Here is a 16,260-nt window from a genome sequence, read left to right as displayed (position 1 = left end):
AGTTTGTACCTTACCAGAAAAAAATTGGGTATGATTTTTTAGAATTGGTACATCGGCTGTCGAATCCGCCAAGACACACCGCACCAGAGATGCAATCAACAGTGCGGAATTGAGACCGCTCATCAAAACCGCCTGCACCAATATTTCTGTGCAATGCATGGGTCAGCGAAACGGACACATTACAAAAGAACAAACAAAGAACAAAGAAATGTACAGCACAGGAACAGGCCCTTCGGCCCTCCAAGCCCGTGCCGACCATACTGCCCGACTAAACTACAATCTTCTACACTTCCTGGGTCCGTATCCTTCTATTCCCATCCTATTCATATATTTGTCAAGATGCCCCTTAAATGTCCCTATCGTCCCTGCCTCCACTACCTCCTCCGGTAGTGAGTTCCAGGCACCCACTACCCTCTGCGTAAAAAACTTGCCTCGTACATCTACTCTAAACTTTGCCCCTCTCACCTTAAACCTATGCCCCCTAGTAATTGACCCCTCTACCCTGGGGAAAAGCCTCTGACTATCCACTCTGTCTATGCCCCTCATAATTTTGTATACCTCTATCAGGTCGCCCCTCAACCTCCTTCGTTCCAGTGAGAACAAACCGAGTTTATTCAATCGCTCCTCATAGCTTATGCCCTCCATACCAGGCAACATTCTGGTAAATCTCTTCTGCACCCTCTCTAAAGCCTCCACATCCTTCTGGTAGTGTGGCGACCAGAATTGAACACTATACTCCAAGTGTGGCCTAACTAAGGTTCTATACAGCTGCAACATGACTTGCCAATTCTTATACTCAATGCCCCGGCCAATGAAGGCAAGCATGCCGTATGCCTTCTTGACTACCTTCTCCACCTGTGTAGCCCCTTTCAGTGATCTGTGGACCTGTACTCCTAGATCTCTTTGACTTTCAATACTCTTGAGGGTTCTACCATTCACTGTATATTCCCTACCTGCATTAGCCCTTCCAAAATGCATTACCTCACATTTGTCCAGGTTAAACTCCATCTGCCATCTCTCCGCCCAAGTCTCCAGACAATCTAAATCCTGCTGTATCCTCAGACAGTCCTCATCGCTATCCGCAATTCCACCAACCTTTGTGTCGTCTGCAAACTTACTAATCAGACCAGTTACATTTTCCTCCAAATCATTTATATATACTACAAAGAGCAAAGGTCCCAGCACTGATCCCTGTGGAACACCACTGGTCACAGCCCTCCAATTAGAAAAGCATCCCTCCATTGCTACCCTCTGCCTTCTATGGCCTAGCCAGTTCTGTATCCACCTTGCCAGTTCACCCCTGATCCCGTGTGACTTCACCTTTTGTACTAGTCTACCATGAGGGACCTTGTCAAAGGCCTTACTGAAGTCCATATAGACAACATCTACTGCCCTACCTGCATCAATCATCTTAGTGACCTCCTCGAAAAACTCTATCAAGTTAGTGAGACACGACCTCCCCTTCACAAAACCGTGCTGCCTCTCACTAATACGTCCATTTGCTTCCAAATGGGAGTAGATCCTGTCTCGAAGAATTCTCTCCAGTAATTTCCCTACCACTGAAGTAAGGCTCACCGGCCTGTAGTTCCCGGGATTATCCCTGCCACCCTTCTTAAACAGAGGAACAACATTGGCTATTCTCCAGTCCTCCGGGACATCCCCTGAAGACAGCGAGGATCCAAAGATTTCTGTCAAGGCCTCAGCAATTTCCTCTCCAGCCTCCTTCAGTATTCTGGGGTAGATCCCATCCGGCCCTGGGGACTTATCTACCTTAATATTTTTTAAGACACCCAACACCTCGTCTTTTTGGATCACAATGTGACCCAGGCTATCTACACCCCCTTCTCCAGACTCAACATCTACCAATTCCTTCTCTTTGGTGAATACTGATGCAAAGTATTCATTTAGTACCTCGCCCATTTCCTCTGGCTCCACACATAGATTCCCTTGCCTATCCTTCAGTGGGCCAACCCTTTCCCTGGCTACCCTCTTACTTTTTATGTAAGTGTAAAAAGCCTTGGGATTTTCCTTAACCCTATTTGCCAATGCCTTTTCATGACCCCTTCTAGCCCTCCTGACTCCTTGCTTAAGTTCCTTCCTACTTTCCTTATATGCCACACAGGCTTCGTCTGTTCCCAGCCTTTTAGCCCTGACAAATGCCTCCTTTTTCTTTTTGACGAGGCCTACAATATCACTCGTCATCCAAGGTTCCCGAAAATTGCCGTATTTATCTTTCTTCCTCACAGGAACATGCCTGTCCTGTATTCCTTTCAACTGACACTTGAAAGCCTCCCACATGTCAGATGTTGATTTGCCCTCAAACATCCGCCCCCAATCTATGTTCTTCAGTTCCCGCCTAATATTGTTATAATTAGCCTTCCCCCAATTTAGCACATTCATCCTCGGACCACTCTTATCCTTGTCCACCAGTACTTTAAAACTTACTGAATTGTGGTCACTGTTACCGAAATGCTCCCCTACTGAAACATCTACCACCTGGCCGGGCTCATTCCCCAATACCAGGTCCAGTACCGCCCCTTCCCTAGTTGGACTGTTTACATATTGTTTTAAGAAGCCCTCCTGGATGCTCCTTACAAACTCTGCCCCGTCTAAGCCCCTGGCACTAAGTGAGTCCCAGTCAATATTGGGGAAGTTGAAGTCTCCCATCACCACAACCCTGTTGTTTTTACTCTTTTCCAAAATCTGTCTACCTATCTGGTCCTCTATCTCCCGCTGGCTGTTGGGAGGCCTGTAGTATACCCCCAACATTGTGACTGCACGCTTCTTATTCCTGATCTCTACCCATATAGCCTCACTGCCCTCTGAGGTGTCCTCTCGCTGTATAGCTGTGATACTCTCCTGAACAAGTAGCGCAACTCCGCCTCCCCTTTTACATCCCCCTCTATCCCGCCTGAAACATCTAAATCCTGGAACGTTTAGCTGCCAATCCTGCCCTTCCCTCAACCAGGTCTCTGTAATGGCAACAACATCATAGTTCCAAGTAGTAATCCAAGCTCTAAGTTCATCTGCCTTACCCGTAATGCTCCTTGCATTAAAACATATGCACTTCAGGCCACCAGACCCGCTGTGTTCAGCAACTTCTCCCCGTCTGCGCTGCCTCAGAGCCACACTGTCCCTATTCCCTAGTTCTCCCTCAATGCTCTCACCTTCTGACCTATTGCTCCCGTGCCCACCCCCCTGCCATACTAGTTTACCTTCTTCATTTCCCATATTTGCCCCTGTAAAAGAAAAACGCTGCCTTCAACATGCGCCATTTGTCGCACACGATATGCACTCGCAAAAATGATACAATTCAAAGAGATTTCTCCAACGGTCAACTCAACCAACTCGTGAATAATAAGACAATCAAGCAGGATCGGACAGTGACTCTCAGCTACTGGTTAGGAACACATTCGCCGATACAGATGACCTGCACCCCGCGATATTAAACAACGGCCTTCGAACCGCGATGAAAATGCAAAAACTGGACACAAAATGTATAAATTTGATGAACCGGATCATCTCCCAACACGCATCAGCCTCATTCCAAGAAATGTCTTGTAAAGTGACGCATAGTGGACCCTTCTGAACCGTGGTTCCTGAATTTGTCTTTCATGGATTTGGTTTTGGGTAATGAACCAGGCCAGGTGTTGGATTTGGAGGTAGGAGAGCACTTTGGAGACAGTGACCACAATTCGGTGACGTTTACGTTAATGATGGGAAGGGATAAGTATACACCGCAGGGCAAGAGTTATAGCTGGGGGAAGGGCAATTATGATGCCATTAGACGTGACTTGGGGGGGATAAGGTGGAGAAGTAGGCTGCAAGTGTTGGGCACACTGGATAAGTGGGGCTTGTTCAAGGATCAGCTACTGCGTGTTCTTGATAAGTATGTACCGGTCAGACAGGGAGGAAGGCGTCGAGCGAGGGAACCGTGGTTTACCAAGGAAGTGGAATCTCTTGTTAAGAGGAAGAAGGAGGCCTATGTGAAGATGAAGTGTGAAGTTTCGGTTGGGGCGATGGATAGTTACAAGGTAGCGAGGAAGGATCTAAAGAGAGAGCTAAGACGAGCAAGGAGGGGACATGAGAAGTATTTGGCAGGAAGGATCAAGGAAAACCCAAAAGCTTTCTATAGGTATGTCAGGAATAAGCGAATGACTAGGGAAAGAGTAGGACCAGTCAAGGACAGGGATGGGAAATTGTGTGTGGACTCTGAAGAGATAGGCGAGATACTAAATGAATATTTTTCGTCAGTATTCACTCAGGAAAAAGATAATGTTGTGGAGGAGAATGCTGAGCCCCAGGCTAATAGAATAATAATAGGCATTGAGGTACGTAGGGAAGAGGTGTTGGCAATTCTGGACAGGCTGAAAATAGATAAGTCCCCGGGACCTGATGGGATTTATCCTAGGATTCTATGGGAGGCCAGGGAAGAGATTGCTGGACCTTTGGCTTTGATTTTTATGTCATCATTGGCTACAGGAATAGTGCCAGAGGACTGGAGGACAGCAAATGTGGTCCCTTTGTTCAAAAAGGGGAGCAGAGACAACCCCGGCAACTATAGGCCGGTGAGCCTCACGTCTGTAGTGGGTAAAGTCTTGGAGGGGATTATAAGAGACAAGATTTATAATCATCTAGATAGGAATAATATGATCAGGGATAGTCAGCATGGCTTTGTGAAGGGTAGGTCATGCCTCACAAACCTTATTGAGTTCTTTGAGAAGGTGACTGAACAGGTAGACGAGGGTAGAGCAGTTGATGTGGTGTATATGGATTTCAGCAAAGCGTTTGATAAGGTTCCCCACGGTAGGCTATTGCAAAAAATACGGAGGCTGGGGATTGAGGGTGATTTAGAGATGTGGATCAGAAATTGGCTAGCTGAAAGAAGACAGAGGATGGTGGTTGATGGGAAATGTTCAGAATGGAGTACAGTCACAAGTGGAGTACCACAAGGATCTGTTCTGGGGCCGTTGCTGTTTGTCATTTTTATCAATGACCTAGAGGAAGGCGCAGAAGGGTGGGTGAGTAAATTTGCAGACGATACTAAAGTCGGTGGTGTTGTCGATAGTGTGGAAGGATGTAGCAGATTACAGAGGGATATAGATAAGCTGCAGAGCTGGGCCGAGAGGTGGCAAATGGAGTTTAATGTAGAGAAGTGTGAGGTGATTCACTTTGGAAGGAATAACAGGAATGCGGAATATTTGGCTAATGGTAAAGTTCTTGAAAGTGTGGATGAGCAGAGGGATCTAGGTGTCCATGTACATAGATCCCTGAAAGTTGCCACCCAGGTTGATAGGGTTTTGAAGAAGGCCTATGGAGTGTTGGCCTTTATTGGTAGAGGGATTGAGTTCCGGAGTCGGGAGGTCATGTTGCAGCTGTACAGAACTCTGGTACGGCCGCATTTGGAGTATTGCGTACAGTTCTGGTCACCGCATTATAGGAAGGACGTGGAGGCTTTGTAGCGGGTGCAGAGGAGATTTACCAGGATGTTGCCTGGTATGGAGGGAAAATCTTATGAGGAAAGGCTGATGGACTTGAGGTTGTTTTCGTTGGAGAGAAGAAGGTTGAGAGGAGACTTAATAGAGGCATACAAAATGATCAGGGGGTTGGATAGGGTGGACAGTGAGAGCCTTCTCCCGCGGATGGATATGGCTGGCACGAGGGGACATAACTTTAAACTGAGGGGTAATAGATATAGGACAGAGGTCAGAGGTAGGTTCTTTACGCAAAGAGTAGTGAGGCCGTGGAATGCCCTACCTGCTACAGTGGTGAACTCGCCAACATTGAGGGCATTTAAAAGTTTATTGGATAAACATATGGATGATAATGGCATAGTGTAGGTTGGATGGCTTTTGTTTCGGTGCAACATCGTGGGCCGAAGGGCCTGTACTGCGCTGTATTGTTCTATGTTCTATGTCTTCTTTGCTTCACTACTCTGTCTATTATTACGAAGTAAAGGGGAACAAAATCTCATTGACAGTGTACTGAATATCATAATTGCCCCACGCAGACCCAGTCCCTCAGACACTGTGCCCTGGGCCGACACACTTCTGATACGAATGTAACCAGCGTCGACGTGATTCGTGATTTTGGAACCTGCCGATCCCATCTCTCTTCATACTGTGTCGTGATCGTGAACAAGACAGTTTAATTCAATGTGTTTTCTGGGAAAAGCAAAAATACACATCTCCTCATTTGCACAAAAGTCTGATGTATAATGTTGCTTGCTGACTATATAAGTAGTGGCCCTGTTTAGGCAACAGGTTAATTGAAATCGTTTTTACTTTATATGGAGCCAAACATAATTTCCGATATAATTTTTGCGGAATCTCATGCCACTGGAACTGATCGCGTGAATATTGCTGCCATTAGCCCGCCTGCAGATGTCAGGGTCTGAAGTGAACAACCGCCTCAATATTTACAGCTCAATACACGCGGAAGTGTTTGGGTGATCCTGCATCCAGTCTTCCAAAATTAACATGGGACGATCTTCCTTTCCACATGGTATTGAGTTGCCGCGATTTTACTGATTTCACAGACAAATCGAGCATCTTCAGTAAATGGAGTGTTTTCAGAAGCGCAGAAACCCTCAGTTGGCCAAGCGTATCGTGCCAAACCGAAGTTCCTCGTTAGTATAGTGGTTAGTAACCCCGCCTGTCACGCGGGAGACCGGGGTTCAATTCCCCGACGGGGAGAGTTTGTACCTTACCAGAAAAAAATTGGGTATGATTTTTTAGAATTGGTACATCGGCTGTCGAATCCGCCAAGACACACCGCCCCAGAGATGCAATCAACAGTGCGGAATTGAGACCGCTCATCAAAACCGCCTGCACCAATATTTCTGTGCAATGCATGGGTCAGCGAAACGGACACATTACCTTCTTCATTTCCCATATTTGCCCCTGTAAAAGAAAAACGCTGCCTTCAACATGCGCCATTTGTCGCACACGATATGCACTCGCAAAAATGATACAATTCAAAGAGATTTCTCCAACGGTCAACTCAACCAACTCGTGAATAATAAGACAATCAAGCAGGATCGGACAGTGACTCTCAGCTACTGGTTAGGAACACATTCGCCGATACAGATGACCTGCACCCCGCGATATTAAACAACGGCCTTCGAACCGCGATGAAAATGCAAAAACTGGACACAAAATGTATAAATTTGATGAACCGGATCATCTCCCAACACGCATCAGCCTCATTCCAAGAAATGTCTTGTAAAGTGACGCATAGTGGACCCTTCTGAACCGTGGTTCCTGAATTTGTCTTTCATGGATTTGGTTTTGGGTAATGAACCAGGCCAGGTGTTGGATTTGGAGGTAGGAGAGCACTTTGGAGACAGTGACCACAATTCGGTGACGTTTACGTTAATGATGGAAAGGGATAAGTATACACCGCAGGGCAAGAGTTATAGCTGGGGGAAGGGCAATTATGATGCCATTAGACGTGACTTGGGGGGGATAAGGTGGAGAAGTAGGCTGCAAGTGTTGGGCACACTGGATAAGTGGGGCTTGTTCAAGGATCAGCTACTGCGTGTTCTTGATAAGTATGTACCGGTCAGACAGGGAGGAAGGCGTCGAGCGAGGGAACCGTGGTTTACCAAGGAAGTGGAATCTCTTGTTAAGAGGAAGAAGGAGGCCTATGTGAAGATGAAGTGTGAAGTTTCGGTTGGGGCGATGGATAGTTACAAGGTAGCGAGGAAGGATCTAAAGAGAGAGCTAAGACGAGCAAGGAGGGGACATGAGAAGTATTTGGCAGGAAGGATCAAGGAAAACCCAAAAGCTTTCTATAGGTATGTCAGGAATAAGCGAATGACTAGGGAAAGAGTAGGACCAGTCAAGGACAGGGATGGGAAATTGTGTGTGGACTCTGAAGAGATAGGCGAGATACTAAATGAATATTTTTCGTCAGTATTCACTCAGGAAAAAGATAATGTTGTGGAGGAGAATGCTGAGCCCCAGGCTAATAGAATAATAATAGGCATTGAGGTACGTAGGGAAGAGGTGTTGGCAATTCTGGACAGGCTGAAAATAGATAAGTCCCCGGGACCTGATGGGATTTATCCTAGGATTCTATGGGAGGCCAGGGAAGAGATTGCTGGACCTTTGGCTTTGATTTTTATGTCATCATTGGCTACAGGAATAGTGCCAGAGGACTGGAGGACAGCAAATGTGGTCCCTTTGTTCAAAAAGGGGAGCAGAGACAACCCCGGCAACTATAGGCCGGTGAGCCTCACGTCTGTAGTGGGTAAAGTCTTGGAGGGGATTATAAGAGACAAGATTTATAATCATCTAGATAGGAATAATATGATCAGGGATAGTCAGCATGGCTTTGTGAAGGGTAGGTCATGCCTCACAAACCTTATTGAGTTCTTTGAGAAGGTGACTGAACAGGTAGACGAGGGTAGAGCAGTTGATGTGGTGTATATGGATTTCAGCAAAGCGTTTGATAAGGTTCCCCACGGTAGGCTATTGCAAAAAATACGGAGGCTGGGGATTGAGGGTGATTTAGAGATGTGGATCAGAAATTGGCTAGCTGAAAGAAGACAGAGGATGGTGGTTGATGGGAAATGTTCAGAATGGAGTACAGTCACAAGTGGAGTACCACAAGGATCTGTTCTGGGGCCGTTGCTGTTTGTCATTTTTATCAATGACCTAGAGGAAGGCGCAGAAGGGTGGGTGAGTAAATTTGCAGACGATACTAAAGTCGGTGGTGTTGTCGATAGTGTGGAAGGATGTAGCAGATTACAGAGGGATATAGATAAGCTGCAGAGCTGGGCCGAGAGGTGGCAAATGGAGTTTAATGTAGAGAAGTGTGAGGTGATTCACTTTGGAAGGAATAACAGGAATGCGGAATATTTGGCTAATGGTAAAGTTCTTGAAAGTGTGGATGAGCAGAGGGATCTAGGTGTCCATGTACATAGATCCCTGAAAGTTGCCACCCAGGTTGATAGGGTTTTGAAGAAGGCCTATGGAGTGTTGGCCTTTATTGGTAGAGGGATTGAGTTCCGGAGTCGGGAGGTCATGTTGCAGCTGTACAGAACTCTGGTACGGCCGCATTTGGAGTATTGCGTACAGTTCTGGTCACCGCATTATAGGAAGGACGTGGAGGCTTTGTAGCGGGTGCAGAGGAGATTTACCAGGATGTTGCCTGGTATGGAGGGAAAATCTTATGAGGAAAGGCTGATGGACTTGAGGTTGTTTTCGTTGGAGAGAAGAAGGTTGAGAGGAGACTTAATAGAGGCATACAAAATGATCAGGGGGTTGGATAGGGTGGACAGTGAGAGCCTTCTCCCGCGGATGGATATGGCTGGCACGAGGGGACATAACTTTAAACTGAGGGGTAATAGATATAGGACAGAGGTCAGAGGTAGGTTCTTTACGCAAAGAGTAGTGAGGCCGTGGAATGCCCTACCTGCTACAGTGGTGAACTCGCCAACATTGAGGGCATTTAAAAGTTTATTGGATAAACATATGGATGATAATGGCATAGTGTAGGTTGGATGGCTTTTGTTTCGGTGCAACATCGTGGGCCGAAGGGCCTGTACTGCGCTGTATTGTTCTATGTTCTATGTCTTCTTTGCTTCACTACTCTGTCTATTATTACGAAGTAAAGGGGAACAAAATCTCATTGACAGTGTACTGAATATCATAATTGCCCCACGCAGACCCAGTCCCTCAGACACTGTGCCCTGGGCCGACACACTTCTGATACGAATGTAACCAGCGTCGACGTGATTCGTGATTTTGGAACCTGCCGATCCCATCTCTCTTCATACTGTGTCGTGATCGTGAACAAGACAGTTTAATTCAATGTGTTTTCTGGGAAAAGCAAAAATACACATCTCCTCATTTGCACAAAAGTCTGATGTATAATGTTGCTTGCTGACTATATAAGTAGTGGCCCTGTTTAGGCAACAGGTTAATTGAAATCGTTTTTACTTTATATGGAGCCAAACATAATTTACGATCTAATTTTTGCCAAATTTCATGCCACTGGAACTGATCGTGTGAATATTGCTGCCATTAGCCCACCTGCAGATGTCAGGGTCTGAAGTGAACAACAGCCTCAATATTTACAGCTCAATACACGTGGAAGTGTTTGGGTGATCCTGCATCCAGTCTTCCAAAATTAACATGGGACGATCTTCCTTTCCACATGGTATTGAGTTGCCGCGATTTTACTGATTTCACAGACAAATCGAGCATCTTCAGTAAATGGAGTGATTTCAGAGGCGCAGAAACCCTCAGTTGGCCAAGCATGGCACACCGAATCGGAGTTCCTCGTTAGTATAGTGGTTAGTATCCCCGCCTGTCACGTGGGAGACCGGGGTTCAATTCCCCGACGGGGAGAGTTTGTACCTTACCAGAACAAAATTGAAAATGGTTTTTTAGAATTGGTACATCGGCTGTCGAATCCGCCAAGGCACACCGCCCCAGAGATGCAATCAAAAGTGCGGAATTGAGACCGCTCATCAAAACCGCCCGCATCAATATTTCTGTGCAATGCGTGGGTCAGTGAAACGGACGCATTACCTTCTTCATTTCCCATATTTGCCCCTGTAAAAGAAAAACGCTGCCTTCAACATGCGCCGTTTGTCGCACACGATATGCACTCGCAAAAACGATACAATTCAAAGAGATTTCTCCAACGGTCAACTCAACCAACTCGTGAATAATAAGACAATCAAGCAGGATCGGACAGTGACTCGCAGCTACTGGTTAGGAACAGATTCGCCGATACAGATGACCTGCACCCCGCGATATTAAACAACGGCCTTCGAACCGCGATGAAAATGCAAAAACTGGACACAAAATGTATAAATTTGATGAACCGGATCATCTCCCAACTCGCATCAGCCTCATTCCAAGAAATGTCTTGTAAAGTGACGCATAGTGGACCCTTCTGAACCGTGGTTCCTGAATTTGTCTTTCATGTCTTCTTTGCTTCACTACTCTGTCTATTATTACGAAGTAAAGGGGAACAAAATCTCATTGACAGTGTACTGAATATCATAATTGCCCCACGCAGACCCAGTCCCGCAGACACTGTGCCATGGGCCGACACACTTCTGACACGAATGTCACCAGCGTCGACGTGATTCGTGATTTTGGAACCTGCCGATCCCATCTCTCTTCATACTGTGTCGTGATGGTGAACAAGACAGTTTAATTCAATGTGTTTTCTGGGAAAAGCAAAAATACACATCTCCTGATTTGCACAAAAGTCTGATGTATAATGTTGCTTGCTGACAATATAAGTAGTGGCCCTGTTTAGGCAAGTGGTTAATTGAAATCGTTTTTACTTTACATGGAGCCAAACATAATTTCCGATATAATTTTTGCGGAATCTCATGCCACTGGAACTGATCGCGTGAATATTGCTGCCATTAGCCCGCCTGCAGATGTCAGGGTCTGAAGTGAACAACCGCCTCAATATTTACAGCTCAATACACGCGGAAGTGTTTGGGTGATCCTGCATCCAGTCTTCCAAAATTAACATGGGACGATCTTCCATTCCACATGGTATTGAGTTGCCGCGATTTTACTGATTTCACAGACAAATCGAGCATCTTCAGTAAATGGAGTGATTTCAGAAGCGCAGAAACCCTCAGTTGGCCAAGCGTATCTTGCCAAACCGAAGTTCGTCGTTAGTATAGTGGTTAGTATCCCCGCCTGTCACGCGGGAGACCGGGGTTCAATTCCCCGACGGGGAGGGTTTGTACCTTACCAGAAAAAAATTGGGAATGATTTTTTAGAATTGGTACATCGGCTGTCGAATCCGCCAAGACACACCGCCCCAGAGATGCAATCAACAGTGCGGAATTGAGACCGCTCATCAAAACCGCCTGCACCAATATTTCTGTGCAATGCATGGGTCAGCGAAGCGGACACATTACCTTCTTCATTTTCCAGATTTGCCCCTGTAAAAGAAAAACGCTGCCTTCAACATGCGCCATTTGTCGCACACGATATGCACTCGCAAAAATGATACAATTCAAAGAGATTTCTCCAATGGTCAACTCAACCAACTCGTGAATAATAAGACAATCAAGCAGGATCGGACAGTGACTCTCAGCTACTGGTTAGGAACACATTCGCCGATACAGATGACCTGCACCCCGCGATATTAAACAACGGCCTTCGAACCGCGATGAAAATGCAAAAACTGCACACAAAATGTATAAATTTGATGAACCGGATCATCTCCCAACACGCATCAGCCTCATTCCAAGAAATGTCTTGTAAAGTGACGCATAGTGGTCCCTTCTGAACCGTGGTTCCTGAATTTGTCTTTCATGTCTTCTTTGCTTCACTACTCTGTCTATTATTACGAAGTAAAGGGGTACGAAATCTCATTGACAGTGTACTGAATATCATAATTGCCCCACGCAGACCCAGCCCCTCAGACACTGTGCGCTGGGCCGACACACTTCTGACACGAATGTAACCATCGTCGACGTGATTCGTGATTTTGGAACCTGCCGATCCCATCTCTCTTCATACTGTGTCGTGATGGTGAACAAGACAGTTTAATTCAATGTGTTTTCTGGGAAAAGCAAAAATACACATCTCCTGATTTGCACAAAAGTCTGATGTATAATGTTGCTTGCTGACAATATAAGTAGTGGCCCTGTTTAGGCAACTGGTTAATTGAAATCGTTTTTACTTTACATGGAGTCAAACATAATTTCCGATATAATTTTTGCGGAATCTCATGCCACTGGAACTGATCGCGTGAATATTGCTGCCATTAGCCCGCCTGCAGATGTCAGGGTCTGAAGTGAACAACCGCCTCAATATTTACAGCTCAATACACGCGGAAGTGTTTGGGTGATCCTGCATCCAGTCTTCCAAAATTAACATGGGACGATCTTCCTTTCCACATGGTATTGAGTTGCCGCGATTTTACTGATTTCACAGACAAATCGAGCATCTTCAGTAAATGGAGTGATTTCAGAAGCGCAGAAACCCTCAGTTGGCCAAGCGTATCTGGCCAAACCGAAGTTCGTCGTTAGTATAGTGGTTAGTATCCCCGCCTGTCACGTGGGAGACCGGGGTTCAATTCCCCGACGGGGAGGGTTTGTACCTTACCAGAAAAAAATTGGGAATGATTTTTTAGAATTGGTACATCGGCTGTCGAATCCGCCAAGACACACCGCCCCAGAGATGCAATCAACAGTGCGGAATTGAGACCGCTCATCAAAACCGCCTGCACCAATATTTCTGTGCAATGCATGGGTCAGCGAAGCGGACACATTACCTTCTTCATTTCCCATATTTGCCCCTGTAAAAGAAAAACGCTGCCTTCAACATGCGCCATTTGTCGCACACGATATGCACTCGCAAAAATGATACAATTCAAAGAGATTTCTCCAACGGTCAACTCAACCAACTCGTGAATAATAAGACAATCAAGCAGGATCGGACAGTGACTCTCAGCTACTGGTTAGGAACACATTCGCCGATACAGATGACCTGCACCCCGCGATATTAAACAACGGCCTTCGAACCGCGATGAAAATGCAAAAACTGTACACAAAATGTATAAATTTGCTGAACCGGATCATCTCTCAACACGCATCAGCCTCATTCCAAGAAATGTCTTGTAAAGTGACGCATAGTGGACCCTTCTGAACCGTGGTTCCTGAATTTGTCTTTCATGTCTTCTTTGCTTCACTACTCTGTCTATTATTACGAAGTAAAGGGGAACGAAATCTCATTGACAGTGTACTGAATATCATAATTGCCCCACGCAGACCCAGTCCCTCAGACACTGTGCCCTGGGCCGACACACTTCTGACACGAATGTAACCAGCGTCGACGTGATTCGTGATTTTGGAAACTGCCGATCCCATCTCTCTTCATACTGTGTCGTGATGGTGAACAAGACCGTTTAATTCAATGTGTTTTCTGGGAAAAGCAAAAATACACATCTCCTGATTTGCACAAAAGTCTGATGTATAATGTTGCTAGCTGACTATATAAGTAGTGGCCCTGTTTAGGCAACTGGTTAATTGAAATCGTTTTTACTTTATATGGAGCCAAACATAATTCCGGATCTAATTTTTGCGGAATCTCATGCCACTGGAACTGATCGCGTGAATATTGCTGCCATTAGCCCGCCTGCAGATGTCAGGGTCTGAAGTGAACAACCACCTCAATATTTACAGCTCAATACACGCGGAAGTGTTTGGGTGATCCTGCATCCAGTCTTCCAAAATTAACATGGGACGATCTTCCTTTCCACATGGCATAGAGTTGCCGCGATTTTACTGATTTCACAGACAAATCGAGCATCTTCAGTAAATGGAGTGATTTCAGAGGCGCAGAAACCCTCAGTTGGCCAAGCGTGTCTCGCAATACTGAAGTTCCTCGTTATTTTAGTGGTTAGTATCCCCGCTTGTCACGCGGGAGACCAGGGTTCAATTCCCCGACGGGGAGAGTTTGTACCTTACCAGAAAAAAATTGGGAATGATTTTTTCGAATTGGTACATCGGCTGTCGAATCAGCCAAGGCACACCGCCCCAGAGATGCAATCAACAGTGCGGAATTGAGACCGCTCATTAAAACCGTCCGCACCAATATTTCTCTGCAATGCGTGGGTCAGTGAAACGGACACATTACCTTCTTCATTTCCCATATTTGCCCCTGTAAAAGAAAAACGCTGCCTTCAACATGCGCCATTTGTCGCACACGATATGCACTCGCAAAAACGATACAATTAAAAGAGATTTCTCCAACGGTCAACTCAACCAACTCGTGAATAATAAGACAATCAAGCAGGATCGGACAGTGACTCGCAGCTACTGGTTAGGAACAGATTCGCCGATACAGATGACCTGCACCCCGCGATATTAAACAACGGCCTTCGAACCGCGATGAAAATGCAAAAACTGTACACAAAATGTATAAATTTGATGAACCGGATCATCTCTCAACACGCATCAGCCTCATTCCAAGAAATGTCTTGTAAAGTGACGCATAGTGGACCCTTCTGAACCGTGGTTCCTGGATTTGTCTTTCATGTCTTCTTTGCTTCACTACTCTGTCTATTAATATGAAGTAAAGGGGAACGAAATCTCATTGACAGTGTACTGAATATCATAATTGCCCCACGCAGACCCAGTCCCTCAGACACTGTGCGCTGGGCCGACACACTTCTGACACGAATGTAACCATCGTCGACGTGATTCGTGATTTTGGAACCTGCCGATCCCATCTCTCTTCATACTGTGTCGTGATGGTGAACAAGACAGTTTAATTCAATGTGTTTTCTGGGAAAAGCAAAAATACACTTCTCCTGATTTGCACAAAAGTCTGATGTATAATGTTGCTTGCTGACAATATAAGTAGTGGCCCTGTTTAGGCAACTGGTTAATTGAAATCGTTTTTACTTTACATGGAGTCAAACATAATTTCCGATATAATTTTTGCGGAATCTCATGCCACTGGAACCGATCGCGTGAATATTGCTGCCATTAGCCCGCCTGCAGATGTCAGGGTCTGAAGTGAACAACCGCCTCAATATTTACAGCTCAATACACGCGGAAGTGTTTGGGTGATCCTGCATCCAGTCTTCCAAAATTAACATGGGACGATCTTCCTTTCCACATGGTATTGAGTTGCCGCGATTTTACTGATTTCACAGACAAATCGAGCATCTTCAGTAAATGGAGTGATTTCAGAAGCGCAGAAACCCTCAGTTGGCCAAGCGTATCTAGCCAAACCGAAGTTCGTCGTTAGTATAGTGGTTAGTATCCCCGCCTGTCACGCGGGAGACCGGGGTTCAATTCCCCGACGGGGAGGATTTGTACCTTACCAGAAAAAAATTGGGAATGATTTTTTAGAATTGGTACATCGGCTGTCGAATCCGCCAAGACACACCGCCCCAGAGATGCAATCAACAGTGCGGAATTGAGACCGCTCATCAAAACCGCCTGCACCAATATTTCTGTGCAATGCGTGGGTCAGCGAAGCGGACACATTACCTTCTTCATTTCCCATATTTGCCCCTGTAAAAGAAAAACGCTGCCTTCAACATGCGCCATTTGTCGCACACGATATGCACTCGCAAAAATGATACAATTCAAAGAGATTTCTCCAACGGTCAACTCAACCAACTCGTGAATAATAAGACAATCAAGCAGGATCGGACAGTGACTCTCAGCTACTGGTTAGGAACACATTCGCCGATACAGATGACCTGCACCCCGCGATATTAAACAACGGCCTTCGAACCGCGATGAAAATG

At 45.8% G+C, this 16,260-nt stretch overlaps 4 non-coding genes across 4 annotated transcripts; all 4 read left to right on the top strand.

Annotated features, from left to right (window-relative positions):
* The first annotated feature begins 6,623 nt into the window (after nucleotides 1-6,623).
* Nucleotides 6,624-6,695, top strand: trnad-guc (transfer RNA aspartic acid (anticodon GUC)). Its single transcript has one exon. It is a non-coding gene; the product is annotated as a tRNA-Asp (tRNA).
* Nucleotides 6,696-10,286: 3,591 nt separating this feature from the next.
* Nucleotides 10,287-10,358, top strand: trnad-guc (transfer RNA aspartic acid (anticodon GUC)). Its single transcript has one exon. It is a non-coding gene; the product is annotated as a tRNA-Asp (tRNA).
* Nucleotides 10,359-11,650: 1,292 nt separating this feature from the next.
* trnad-guc (transfer RNA aspartic acid (anticodon GUC)) lies at nucleotides 11,651-11,722 on the top strand. The gene has a single exon. It is a non-coding gene; the product is annotated as a tRNA-Asp (tRNA).
* A 4,020-nt stretch (nucleotides 11,723-15,742) lies between these two features.
* On the top strand, nucleotides 15,743-15,814 carry trnad-guc (transfer RNA aspartic acid (anticodon GUC)). Its single transcript has one exon. It is a non-coding gene; the product is annotated as a tRNA-Asp (tRNA).
* The last annotated feature ends 446 nt before the right edge of the window (nucleotides 15,815-16,260 follow it).

Source organism: Scyliorhinus torazame, chromosome 25 (assembly GCF_047496885.1).
Source record: "Scyliorhinus torazame isolate Kashiwa2021f chromosome 25, sScyTor2.1, whole genome shotgun sequence".
Lineage (NCBI taxonomy): Eukaryota > Metazoa > Chordata > Chondrichthyes > Carcharhiniformes > Scyliorhinidae > Scyliorhinus > Scyliorhinus torazame.
The sequence above is the reverse complement of the archived record's forward strand: the minus strand, read 5'-3'. Positions and strand labels throughout refer to the sequence as shown.